We start from the raw sequence: 14,700 nt of genomic DNA, 5'->3' as shown, positions 1-14,700 counted from the left end.
AGCAGGTTACTGAAGTAGCAATCACACAGTGAATCTTTTATAAGCTCACATAAGGGTCAGCAATCTCATAAGAGGTTTTGGAAAGCTGGTGGTGTTGGGAGCCATGGCTTCTTCAGCGTAGTCCTCATGAGGTGGCATCTTGCTGCTGTGTTACAGCACTTCCCAAAACTGCTTTCAGCAGCAAGGAAAGTTGTGCCTCCCTGTAGGTTGTGAAATGCCAACCACCAAAGGAATTTGAGCTGCCAAAACTATAAGCAATCCACATATATGTGAAACGGTTTTGAGAGTTACTCCTTTTAGGTGGTCTACCTTGCAAGCAACAGAAGCTTCCTGCTACCATCTAAAACAACCCTTGAAGCTTCTATTTGTGAGTTGCCCATCTTGAATGGAGTGCCAAATTTTTCTTCAGGTGCCTTCGAGGAAGTCATAGACTTGTGTCTGAAAATTGCTGAAATAGCTGGATCCAAAGCTGATATTCAACATATGCAAGTTTAGCTCAAATTGTTAAGCTTTGTCAAAGGCACAGCAAGTACATCTCAGAAGCGGAAGCAGTTTGCACCTCAATGAAGACACAGTGCATTGTACCTTGGTTAATCTCTCTGTTGAACAAATGACACACCAGGTTTTAGTGCATTCTCAGCCTGTGCTGCTTTATTGCTAAAAAAATTTGTATACAGGTGCAGAGTTTCCAAGTTCATTTTTAAACAGTTCCTCTTTACAGCGTCAAAAGAATAAAATCTTATCTTGAAATCCTCAAAGATGCATAGATATAAAAGCAAGCTGCCTTTTGGAAAAAAAAATCAGAATTTGCAGGGAAACATTCTTTTACTGTTACCATGTAAAATGTGTGCAATGGGAGTATGTAGTGATACCAGTAATCTCCACTAGCCCATGTGAGCAATGCCATCAAAAGTTCAGTATAAGAAGTCTTCTCTAACCACTTTAAGTATTAAGATAATTTTTAAGAAACTATTATTAATACTTCTCCTTTGCTGTTGTATTTCTCAAAAGGAGGATATCTTCACTAAAGTCCTAAAATAGCTTACTTCCCCAGGTTTTATATTGAAAGGGATAAGCATTAACAATAGATACAACTGCTTACTCACCACACAAAAGAAAACATGTAACAGGGTTTAAAACCACATGAAGTGTTCAAAAGAATATCTTCTAGGCATTAGGTGGCCATGGTTAACTGCCACGCTAAACCCTTTTTAGAAATAGATTCCCTTTTAGCTTGAAGAAGTTGGCTCAAAGGATTTCATTTAACCTAACTTTGATACTGTAAAATAGTTAAATATTCTCTAATAATATTCCTATCTTCATTTGGCAATTCTTGTATATCTAGAAAGCATTCATGAGAAAAACACAGCCCACATTCTAAACCCAAATCATGGTGCTTTATGGATGCTTGGCTACAAAGCATGATCAAGATTTAACTTGACACATAATTTCTTCCTCCAAGACACTTCCTCTTTCTGCTTAAGAAAGGGGACTGAGCCTCTGTACATGGAGAAGTGTTCTGCACAAGTTAAGCCCACCTACAAAATTAAGCTAAGCTAAAAGTATGGAGTTCTGCAGTAACATGCTAGTATTCTGTGATTGAATACTTTAAACTAGGAAAAGTGTAAGTGACGTAGACACTGCCACACGTTCTATGTTATTTTCAAACTGCCAGCAGAAATTCACTGCAGTACCCACTAAAAGACTTGGAAAATATTACAGAGAGCACAGTAAAAGTTTACGGAAAAATGGCACCCAAATTCCCTTTTATTTAATACGTGAAATAAAGAAAAAAAAGACTATATTGCAACCTGTGTTGCAGAAGATAAAGACCTTCAGTGATCAAATCTCATTTTCTGTTTTTAAAAATCTCTTTGTCAAAGAACTTAAAAAATATACAAGATTACCAGTATTTTCAGGTTCGTTCCTGCAGGTGCCATTATTGCTGGCTGGTACCAGTATGCTTCAGTACAGCTGCCTATGTGGCTAGAGAGTTACCTGAAAATACTGTCTATTAAAAAGCTATTCAACACCTGAAATATTTGTACTGTGCTTATTAATTTCAGTCTTCTCCAAATAATTTCTCTCACTATGCACAAGCTTATCACCTACTGTCTGGCAAATACTACACTCAATTTGAGTCCGTTGTTTCTGTTACCGTGGGTTTTACCAGTTGCTCCCCCCCTGCACCTTGAAAGAAACTCTGCACCCTTTTCCTTGCTACAGCTGCAGCAGGTGAGAAACCTCATCTCGCCCTTAAACATGCTTAGTCCATGCCCTGCTTTTTACATGCTCAGGGCACTAAAATGAACCAGACAAGAGGTTATAAAGGCGAGTTCTGCTGATCCTGGTTCCTGATTTACAGTTTTGGTGCCATGCTTCTGTCCCTATCTATACATTCTGCCCCTTTCTCTACAGAGGCAGCACATTCTCTAAAAAAAAAAAAAAAAAAAATAACGACAAAAAAAAAACAGTTTGAGAATCAAAGTTTGAGAATCAAAGCAGGAAGTTCAAGCTATTGGTATATTAATTCCTATTGCTTCGTTATGTATAAATGCATATCTCAATTTACTGGTAATAACTACATTACACTAGACATTTTGAATCATGCATAATTAGAATACTAGCTCTAAGATTTGGTTTGTGGGCCTGTGCCACTTTCCTTCAGTTTCTCCATGCACTTCTTTATGCCTAAGGCATCACAAACTGGCCTTCTTTTATTTGACCTGCAAACACACTCGTTTGGAGGGGAAGAGGAAAGAAGCAGATAAGACTTACACAGGACACACTGAACAGTAAGTTACCTTTTATCTTTAACCTTAAATGTAAAGCCTTAGGGAATCTGTCTATCCTATAACCTGGTACATAGGCTCAGAGACGGAAACACGCTCCTTGCTTACGTCAAGTACACCTACGCTTTCTCTAAAACTCAGGAGATAAGTGCTGAGCAGACTGAAAGGGAATAGAAAGCAGAATTCCTGGGTAGTGTTCTGCACTGTTAAATGAGACACCCTGGTTCGACTGCTGGCTTTTGTGTGCCAGTCAAAGTGCTATAGGGGCAATACGCTGGATCATTCAGTAAAAGAAAAGCAGGGGAATCTAACTCGAACTGCCATTTATGCAGCTCTGTACCTGAACAGCAAGCAGGATTACTAGGTTTTGAAGGAAGACAAAACTCTTTCCTAGGGAAGTTGTTATTGGTAAAATTGGTTATCCATCAAAAACTCTTCTCTTCCACCCTTCTCTGCTCAAAACCACTGTCAGCTCTTGTCAATGTAATCCTTGCATAAAGTGTCAATGTCCTGAAGCACGGTACAATTTGTTGTCACTCACTATCAAGTTGTCTGCAAACCATTTTTTTTGTCCTAAATTTGATAATTATGCTCAGTTGCAGAAGTTGCAATCCTCAAGCTGCAATTCCCAACGCAAGTACTGGCTACATCTTCTACAGCAGAACCACTGGGTAAGGGACAGTACCCACACGTATCACCTGCATTCAGTAACGCCAATGGGGTCATGGCAGTAGTGGTCACTGCACATTTGATAACCCACACTGCAGTGTGGGAGCATGTAGCACTGCTACTTAGTTTTAGCAGCAGTGAAATCAAAGGGTTTGGAGCAAAAGGCATGCCACAGTATGACAGCTGAAAGGCAATGGGGTTTTCTTTGTGGCTGTGAATACTGATTCCTAATATAGTACCCCATGGAATTCAGATCACTATTAAATCTGAACTGGGAAGAATACGCAGATAGCTCGCCTGGTTACATCAGTCTCCATTTCCCTTCCTACCCCCTTCTCTAAATGAATAAAGCCTTGAAAATTTCTACTCAGCCACAAAGTTCATACTTTTGAAGTCTGAACGTGACCATGTTTTCATTATTAATTCATTATGTAAATGTACTTGCTGACCACAGACTACAAGAAAGTTATAATTTATTTAATGTAATCAGATCACAATCAAATTAAGGTTCCCTGTGGCCAGCTTCCAAGTTTATCAATAATGCAATAGCTGGAATTTAAGCTGATTATAATTTTCCAGATCAGTTAGCTTTTCATACACATATTAGCCTACACTTAATTTAGATATGCTCATGCTTATCTTAATTACATTACGTAGAAACACTCACAGCCCTTACTAGTCCCACTATCAACTTACAAAGAGCCAGAAGGCTTCACCTATGGAATTTCAGAACATCAGAGGCTTCCCTTCAGCTGGAAGTTACATTCCAAACTCCTTCAACTTTCTAGAAGAAATCTAGCCAGATAGATCTAAACTTCTGATGTAACACTTCTGTTAGGAACACACTATTATCTGCTGGGCCATGCTGTCTCTACAGACCACCTATCTGCACGGAAAACAGCATCAACTATGGACATTTTAGCACTTCTGGGGCTCTTCTATGTAACCCTTTGATCGCAGATACTTTGCTGGTGCAGAGGCTACAGCTGTAGATCAATATCCCTTTCTGTTATCGGAGGCTTCACCGTACTTGTCTCTGCAAAACTTCAGGCATTAACAGAAATCAATGGCTTGAAACAGAGTGTTTAGCAAGTCTAAAATTAATTTTGCTGCAGGGTAACATTTTTAGTATCCTACAATTGTCCTTTGGGATGAACAGATGTTTTCAGTGTCAAATATTATCTAATTTTTTTTTTTTTAAAGGCCTGTCGCTATTTCAGGTTGTTCTTTTTAAACAAAAATAAGTACCACCTGCAATAAAATGCATTCTAACTTCAGAATCAAGCTCTTTCCACAGTCCAGTATTTGGAAGGGTTTATTTTCCCCTCAGAAAAACTGAGCAAGTGCTAGACTATAAAAAAGGGAAACAAGCTACCCTTTCAGAAAGAACTGTCTGCGCTTCCCCCAGCACTCACTGACAGTGCTTCAGATGTGTGACAAAGCTAAAAAGTTTGTTTTTTAATATCAGGTTCATTAACTAAGTATTCAAGTGCCAAATTCCCTCCAATGAGAGGAACATTAAGAGGAATTCACCCATCTTAGGAAAAGAGACTTTTCATGCAACTCCCTGCAGCACAGAGCGCCACAAACTTATTTGGTTATTACCCACCTACTCTACTGTACAGTCTTGCTAATGCAAGTTATTTACTATCACATGCAAAACAGTTATTGCTACTAAAGTTCTATTTTCTTATTAAATCATCTTATGGCTTTGTTTGCATCAGGGATTCTTCCCCCTACATACTGTGCTATTTTGCATTCCAGTTTCAGAGGTATTTTTCAATTGATTCTCCCAAGCACTAAACTACTTTATTCAATGGTACAGCTACTTCTGTTCAGAATTGAACCTAACTCTGAGCACAGGTCCCCCAGAGCTCTGCTGTAAATGGCCCAACCACCCAGTTTTCTTGGAAACTTATTATATGCAGAGGGTCGGGGTGGGGGGTTTGTTACATACATTAACTCTGCAAGGATTACTGGTTTTGCACCAAAGAACATGCTACTTGATTAATTACTTTAGAGATACATCCTATTAAAATTACAAAACCAAGCTACCCATTCCCTCCCTCCTCCTAGTGGCCATTTACAGGCAGGTCTCAGGGAAAAAAGATGCAGTATCCTCTCTAAAGTGACAGAGAATTTTGTTCTTGTAAAAGAAATGCGTGAAGAGCAACACTGGTATCAAATAAGACTTATTTTTTCCTAGGAAATGGGAGAATGCCATCCACAGAGCATCACTCATCTCAGGAATTATACCAGTCTCTTATTTCACCAGTCCAAGCTGCCCATTGCGTGCTAAATCATTTGAACATTTCCTGGTCTAAACTTTCTGTCTGAAAAAAGCAGAGGGAGAGACATAAGTTATTAAATTTGAGATTAGAGCTGGAAAGCAATACTGGAAGTTACCCAAAACACAGGATATTGAATTCTCAACAATACAGGGGTGGGGAATCTATGACTAGATATAGCCTGCTGAACAGATGCAGTCTGCAATGTTGGTTTTCAACAGCCCTTAATCTTATTATATTCTCTCTTATTAAGATGTGTGTAAATGCAGGATCCACCAAAGGTGTTAAAAGATTCAATAGGACTTCAGAAAAAAAAAAAAAAAAGGTTTTCCATTCCTGCAATAATGGACAAAAGTGTTCTACTTATAATTGGAAGAAAGCATTTTGCAACCAGTAACTAACTTAGTAGATGAAAAGGATAATGTTTAACTGGTTTTAATAATTATGTAATTGGATTTGTTGTGTTTTTTTTTTTTCTACTTAACGGATTTTGTAAATAATATTAAGGTAGTAGAGATGTGCACAAAACACACACAAACTATCACATTCTTAATTCTGAGTATATCATAGGATGGGTAATAAATGGAAAATGCTGCTCATAGAAGAAAGCACCTTCAACAAAGACTAAAATGAAAAGAATCACTGGTGACAGAGATGAGAATTCTGGACGCTTACATACACTAGTTTACTACTGCAGTTGGACAGAAATACTAAAAACAAAGTTAAATATGACTCTATGAAGCCCATTAAGTGAATGCATTCACTTTCTAAAGATAGCATTACCACTGTCACAGGGAGGATACTGCATATTTAGACCATGTTTGTGACATTTCTACTGTATCCTTTCTATTGTTAATTACATTATCATCACTGCTTATTAATAAATTTGTCACTCTGAAATTGTAAAAATACTACTAGGCTCATGCACTGATCCTAACATGGCACTACTGTTTGCTACAAAGCACTAATGCTTATGGAACTATACACATCTCAAAATGGAAGACATTGGTGATTTTGTTGTTTTCAAACAACTTGTAACATCATTTTGTCCACAAGTATTAAAATATATATATGTATATATATATGATCTATTGCACATGCCCCTTGTTTTTGTAATCTTTCACATGGGAAGATTTCCAACCAACATAGAGAAAAAGTGGAGCAAGAAAAAGTAGGTAGGCTGAGGCAGCATTTCCTAACGCAGCACTTTTATAAAGAAGCTGGCTGGAAAGGTACGGTTGTGGGGGTCTTCTGGGCATGCATTGTTGGAGTATTGGTTCTGTGAAAGCCACAGATCTTTAGCCCTGCTAAAAACGTTATGTTCTAGAAGTAAACTTGAAAGCTTATGTTCTTACGTTATCTGGGTTAGGAGTCAGGAAAAAAATGTAGGTTTTTTGTTGTTGTTGTTACAATGCAGGGTTACAAAATGTTGAGGGTTATTCTTATGGATGTGGAAATCAAGTAACATGAATTGTCCACTCTCTAGTCAGAAAAAAATCTTAGTTTTTGTACATATCCACAGAAGATAAAAATACATTCCTGTCCCCCAAGTATTTTGTCACCCAGCTATGCAAGAAACAACTGCTAGCTCTAATGTCGGAAGGACAAGTATGGGCAAAAGGAAGAAAAGGAATTTCCCACATTTAGGATCAGATGTTTCCTATACCAGATACCTTCCAACAACATATAATCCTATGATATTAACAGTGTTTTCCATCACTTAGAGATGGATCCTGCTTCTACATACATCTACATTAAATCCTATTGGTTTCAACAAAAGCAGGACCTAAAATTAAGTGTGCTTTTCTAATTGCGTCTAAAACCAGAAAATTCAGACCATTTTCAGCAAAGACATCCTATATTCTTAAAAGAAATCAGGTCAAGTTGGTGGTTGCTTCACCAGGATTAACATTAACTCATCTAAACTAACAAAAGAAACAGTTCATCGCAATGTTGCATACAATTTTAGTGCACCTCTCTGCTCATTACAGTTGGCATTATTTTGATACACAGTGCCTTTCCTACTCTCCTTAGCTTTCATGTCTGATCTTTGCTTCTTGGAAACAAACAATGGGTAAAGCTGTCATTAAATCTTACTGTTACAATGCAAGTCTATACACAGATCTAACTTTACCCCAAAGACCAGGATCACCACCAACACTCATCCTTACTCTGCTGTGGAACATGGTCCCCATAAAATTCCACTACATTTTAAGTATCGCAATGCTGCCCTCGCAATCTACCATAAAGATTTAAGAAGGATTTCAACTGTTGTTTTTTTCAGCCATTTTCAGGCTGTCTGGCTCTCTCCAGCAGTTTTCTAAAATGAAAAATACAACAAAGCAAAACAAAAAAACACTCCACCCCCCAACCATGCTATTATTTCCCCAAACCTATTAACAGAACCTATATATCTTTATTTGATCCGAATTTTAAAATATTTTAAGCTAGTAAATCACATTTTCTAAATCACAAGTGTGGATTAAGGTGCAGTAAGAGCTCCAGACTTGAAATGGAGATTTCTTTTTGCCAAGAAACCTTACTTGCCATATACCATACCATAGCAAGGAGCATGTGAACAGTACAAACTCCCACCTCAGAATGATCGAGAATATCCTATATAATCACAAATGATGTAGACAAAGAATCTTGTGTAAACATAAGAACAACAGATAGCGCCTTAGATTGGGAAGGAATAGGGGGAACCAGAAAAAGGCCCGGCCTAAGCATTTCTGCTCTCGGTCTAGCCATACCTCTTACATGGCTACCAGCTCATTCTACCGGGCCTAGATGATGGAAACATACAGGTCATCTCAGTTCTCAGTCACAGAAGAATAAAAAGTATCTGATTCCATCAGCAGTATGAAAAGCTGAAACTGTGGAAAGGAAGCTGAGCGGACAAACCGCAACTTTACACCTCTGGTCTCTTCCATCCCACCAGTTAATTTCTTTAAATAAAGAAAGAAATTCTGCCCCATCTTTTCAACTGTAGAATGTTCCTTTTGCTGATACGGATTTATAAAAAGCCAAAAGGAGAGAATGATGTAACACAAACCTAATCATTATCCTGTAACCCTGAAGGTCTTTAAAGCTTCATTTTTCTTTGCTAAAAATGAAGTGGTGTAGAGTAATTTCTCCTTCTGGTGCAAGCTCTTCATATCCAGCACTTACGTGGGTTTACACATGCAAATCTACATTTTGATCACAGATTGGGATGATGCTGTTACACGCTATAGACAAGGTGATTCTGCTTTTGTTCCTCTGCATTAGCTGCTTTATGTGAGTTGACATCAAGACATCTATCTACAAAGTCAAGCCAGGTTCCTGGGCTACAAAATACCTGTAATGGGACTTCTCCAATTGTTTGCTAAGTTTCTTCTGTATGTCAGAGCAGAAAATATGTCCTCGTTTCCTGCTGAAACTTTTCATACATGTCAAGTTTGGCATGGCAATGCATGCAGACACTATATATGCCAGGAATTCCAGTATGACACAGTGAAGAACTTATCCTTCCTAAAATGAAGAAGGAGACAGATATCAGAACATCAGCTTCCACTTCCATCTGATTTCAAAGTTTTTCTCATTTTAAAACAGAATGCAGAAAGCTGGATGAAGAGCTGGCACAGAAGACATTTCTTCAGGGAAACAAATGCTGATTTCTGTTACTCTGCTTTTGAGTTTTGATACAGCAGCAGCGGGGTTGCTTCTGTGGGAGAAGTCATCTGGGGAATTAAGCATTGGGTGAGATGGTTGACGCAGGAAGTGAAGAGATCTTTGTTCGTGCAGCTCCATGGAAGTGAAGGACAAGTTTTTGCTTGCTAGGAGAGACATGTCCACATCTCACAGCCTACAAGCAAGCAACAGGACTATCATCTTCTTAAATTTCAGCAAGGATCTGGAATTCCAAAATGAAAGAGAGGAGAGGTCAGACAACAGAATAAAATACATTTGACATTAAAATGCCTGCTGGTTCATTACTTTAAAAATATGAGTCTAACAGAAAAAAAAGTTGGCTTCACAGACTGCAATAATCCCCTGTTCTATAAGGTTTTATATCTAACTGTGTATGTCCATAAGCTGGCTAATGCAATACTACAGAGATGCTGAACTATATGCTTACTCAGAAGCAGTGCACCCAAAAATATACTGGTGTTAACAAGCTCTGAGGCTTCATAACTGTGGCTCTGACACGTAACATGGCAATGTGAGGTATCACCTGAACACACATACATACCTGAACACACATTCAACAACCGCTGTCTTGTCACTGACCTCCTGGCCTTTCACCAGTGGCACACCTGGTACTGCCTAGTCACAGAAACTGTTAAGACATGGATTTTTTCCTGAAAGTTTGATGCCAGCTTGGATTAGAAGGTAACATGAATGAAATTCTGCATAGTGCCAAGAAAAAAACAACAAACCTACCACTCTCCTGTACAACAATGAGTGATGTGAAAGAGGAAATGTTTTCTTTGTTTTTTCTTTCTCAAATATAAGTGCATGAGGACACATCATATTTTCTATCTCCTTCCTCTCTTTTCTCTGGCCTTTCATTGACTTCCTTTTATTATTCTAATTACCTTAATCCTTTAGTTGATCAAGTTCAGAAATAATCTTCTGGTGATAATTTTCAACTCCTGTGTTAGAAGTAGTGAGTAGACTATGGAAATGGCAAAACACCACATGTCACCATCACTTGCTCTCCGAGGCACTCAAATATTTCAGCTGATCATAAGCTTGACCATCCACGCCCATGCTAATGGGTTTTACTCTTGATATGAAGATGGGGAAAAGCAGACCTGCGGAGCTGCAACAAAACATGTAAAACGTTTGTAGCAGAGCCAAGAACAGAATATAACACTCTGTTATATACCTTAACTACCAGAATATCTTTGCTTAATTTACTGGGAAAATAAATAAATAAATTGAAATTCTAGACTTTAATCGTTATCCTTAGAATTTTTGAATTTACTTTCTTCAACTTGATAACTGACATTTGGTTACATTATTGTTCTTCCACTCCTAGTGTTTAACAAATAACAAACCTTTAAGATCACTACTCTAAGCTAATGCAATTGCACAATTAGTGTCTCTTAGCAAAGTAAAATGACAGCATGGAACAGGTGTTTCGTAACTTTCAAAGCATTTATTTTTGTTAAAATATATATAGTTAAGTAAAGGTTTATTTCAAGTCAAGCACAAGCTGAAAGTTGACACTGTGGCAGCATTCCAGTTCTCTGAGTGTCCTAAGAAAGAATAAAATTTCAGTAACTGATTTCTTGGTAAAGAAAAAAAGAAGGGGAAGGGAAAGAAAACTGACAAGTTTAGTATTGTGTATTTAGTACCTAAATAACCTTATGGCTTTACTCACATTCGTTTTTCACCATTCAACATTCTCTTCAGGGCACCTAGAGAGAAAGAGATTAACAAATTAAATTCGTATCTAGGAAGCTCTTCAGATAACAGATCATTACATGCACAAGGCACAGAAGATTATCTATACCTTCTGGTCAGATAGTCTACATTAAACATGTTGATGTTACTTTTCAAATGTTACAGCCACGCTCCTCTTTCAGAATAAGGAAAAGGATGGTCAAGTGAGTCACACCTAACTAGCAAAGATTCAAGATCTTCTTGTTCCATCCTCTTGTCGTCAGTTCTCACCCACCCAATTCAAGTCCTCCCCCAAGAACCTGACAAGCACTATAAGACCTCAAGACATTAAGGAACCAAACAATTCACAAAAAAATTAATTTGATAATTATCAGTTATACATCACATAAGCTTACATATCAGGCTGATGGAAATGAGACAATTCCCAGTGCCAATCTTTGAATAGTTAGCTTTTCTTTCACTCATTCTACACCTTCAAAATAACTGAAGTCTTGTTTTGACCTATTGGGCAGTCATATTTCTTCTGCTCTACAGTAACTATAGGCTAATTTCCATGAACTTAAGGGGGGAAATAAAGTCAATCTACTGACACAACCAGCACATGAGAAATTGAAGGGATACTACAGTGAAAAGTATGCAGCTATGCTACTAAGTTTCACCACACCCCTAACACAGTTTGAAGGTACCCAACAGACCCGGCTTTCCAAAATGGTTCCAAAAATTTCCCAATGTTACCTCTCCACGCTGTCACTTGCCCCCACCTCTCTCTCTACTTTTAAAAAGGTACCTAAATCCACTCTATGCAGCACTGGAGCAAACTGTAGTAGAACTGGAGAAAGAAAGGGAGTGCCTGGGCATGGAAGCTCCATATGGGACACAGAAGAGGGACAGGACTCTCAGAAGGGCTTGTGTTGCCAGGACCCCACATAGCAATTCATTCGAACCCCAGCACGTCCCCCTGCAATTTTAGAAGATGCACAGATCTGGATACAAAGGGCAGAGAGGGACAGGGTGGAGACACAGGTCACTGTCACCTCCAACAGTGTAAACGAGGGCCTATCGGGGACACAGAAGTCACCAACCTGGGAGTCCAGAGGACACGCTGATGTCCCTTGTCCTCTGCAAGGGGCCCCTGACTGCTGGACACATGGCTTAAATACCTCTGCTATGATGCCTGGCTGGCAGATAGATGTCTTGGGCATTGCGTATGAGATTATGAGCCTAACACACTGTAACCTGTTTTGTTTCACTTTTTATTTTAAACAAATTCACACTCTCCTCCTATGAGGTTTCCAATGCATATTTCCTATGCTTTTAGCACAATAGGGTAGGAATAATAATAATACTTCCTACAGCAGGAGACGACCATTTTACAGCTGAGATTCCTATTCCACAATACACACACCAAAGGGCTCTTTGAACACTGTTTAAGCAAAGAAACATCCCTACCTGCACATCCCATTTTAGAGAGTTTTTTTTTTTTTTTTAAATCAATCCTCCAAAGACTGTGTGGGCCTCTGTATCTTGCATTCAGCTAACCACCAACACATCAAGACTCCTTTCAAACCTCGTTCCGTTTCTAGTTTTTAAGAATGAACGTGGGAGGTGTTCAAGAGAGACTCCAGACTCTTCACGGATTCAGGCAGAATGCTTAGCCTTAGTTGGCCCCTGCTTTTTGACACCCTTGAGATGAGAGGTTACCATCGTAAGAGACACAGCTTACTCCTGCAAATCTTTGTATTGCACAGGCTCACAGCACTGTGAGCAGAATTTTAAAGCAGTGAACAGAGTTGGTTTGACATAGCCAGGGTAACAGAAAACTCTGGTTATTTTTTGATGCTAATTCTTACAGTTCTTAAGCATCCAAAGCAATTAAGAATAAATATTAATCCAAGTGTATTTACTTACTGCTAAAAATACTGTGTAACTTCACATGAAAGAAAGTTGACAGCTTATTCTTCTTCTAACTATAGCATAAAGCAGTTATCTTTGTATGTAACGTGCCAAAAGCAAATTCCTTGGCATATTCTAATAGCTCACACGCAGACCTGTACAAGTAGGTATTCACCAGCAGCAGCACACTGTGCCTTAATGCTGTGTTGCCCCTGAGCTGCTATTATCAGGTGAGTAACATAGCACAAGGAATAGATATGTAATATCTATTACACACGGTAAAATATTCCTTTAAAATTTTTTCTCACAAGAGGCTACCACTTTCAGAAGTAGTCGCCACCACCACACTTGTTTCTTTTGCGTTATTTTATCGGTTACAAACGCCTTCCTTATTGGTCACGTAGGATAACACACCACGTCTCTTCAGGATCTGAAGCTGTGCTTCTGCTTTAGGTGCTTTAATTATCTTTTTGTTGTTTAACTTTTACCTGACATTCACACTGAAAATAAAGCCACTCAGGATAACGCGATGAACCAGAATTCTCAAGAGCTGCTCTAAGACATAAAGCACACGGACTCCCACGCTGGATTGATCCCTCCGGTTTCAGGAGGGAGCCCCGCTCACAACACGAACCCGCCCGGCACCGCTCCGTGGCGCAGGGCACTCCGAGCACGCTGCCCGAGCACCTCAGGGCGCCCCAGAGCCGGGCGTGCCGGCGCTGCCTCAGGGAGAGCCCCGGCAGCCGCCCCGCGCTGCCCCCGCTCCCCTCAGCGCGCCGCAGCCCCGCGGCCCTCCCGGCCGGCCCCTGAGGGGCGAGGGCGGCGGCCGGCCCCGCTCGCAGCCCGGGCCCCCAGCGCAGCGGGAGGCCGGGAGCCGCCCGGCCACGCCCGCTGCCCCCGCCCGGCCCCGCCCAGGCCCCTCGGGCGGCGGCGGGCGCTCACCTGAGCGCGGCCCGAGCCGCGGGGCCCGGCCGGCCCCGGCCGCTCCGCCCGCTGTGCTCACGCCGCCATCTTCCCCTCCTCACCCCGGCCACCCGGCGGGGGGCTCGCGGCGCCCAGGCGACGCCGGGCCCGCCCCCTCGGCCGCCAGCCTATCGGGCGCCGCTCCCGCGCGTCGCCCGCCAGGCTTCGCGGCTGATTGGTCGGCAGCGCCGTCCATCGCGGGGGTTCACCGCCCCTCCGCGAGGCTGCCCCCTCCGATTGGCCGCGCGGCGGGCACACGGCTGCCAAGCGAGTGGCTGCAGCCGCGCGGGCGGGGCGGGCCGGAGGAGAATCCTCCGCTGACCTCTGAGGGGATTTAAAGGGGCCGCCAGGCGCTGAGGGGGCCCTGCGGCCCCTCACGGACACCCCGAGCGCCCGCGGGCCCGCCTCCCGTCACGGCGGCGGTGTCTGTGGCACTCGCTGCCTTTATTTATCTATTTTGGGTTAGAGCAGCAGTAATCCTACACTTGAGCTGCGCTTACCACCTGAAGAGCGCCGAGGACCACCCGCAGGCAGCGGCGATGCGGTGCTAACGGCCCGCGCTGCTGGAACCTTCTGACGCCCTCAGCCCCGTAACGCAGCTTCCTGAGGTGGCAGTTTAGTGCCCATCCCCACCTCAAATAAAACCCTGCTGCCAACTTCAACATCACATCCACAGCAGCATTACATCTATAGCCCATCTA

At 41.2% G+C, this 14,700-nt stretch overlaps 1 long non-coding RNA gene across 1 annotated transcript; it reads right to left on the bottom strand.

Moving 5' to 3' along the window:
* Positions 1–623: 623 nt before the first annotated feature.
* LOC137857434 (uncharacterized) lies at positions 624–13,872 on the bottom strand. The gene is made up of 4 exons (XR_011097087.1): positions 13,525–13,872; positions 11,121–11,157; positions 10,330–10,556; positions 624–9,644 (listed from the first exon to the last, which is right to left on the bottom strand). It is a non-coding gene; the product is annotated as an uncharacterized lncRNA (long non-coding RNA).
* Between the last annotated feature and the right edge of the window lie 828 nt (positions 13,873–14,700).

The sequence above is a fragment of the Anas acuta genome, chromosome 5, assembly GCF_963932015.1.
Source record: "Anas acuta chromosome 5, bAnaAcu1.1, whole genome shotgun sequence".
Lineage (NCBI taxonomy): Eukaryota > Metazoa > Chordata > Aves > Anseriformes > Anatidae > Anas > Anas acuta.
Note: the sequence above shows the minus strand (reverse complement) of the source record. Positions and strands in the feature narration are given on the sequence as shown.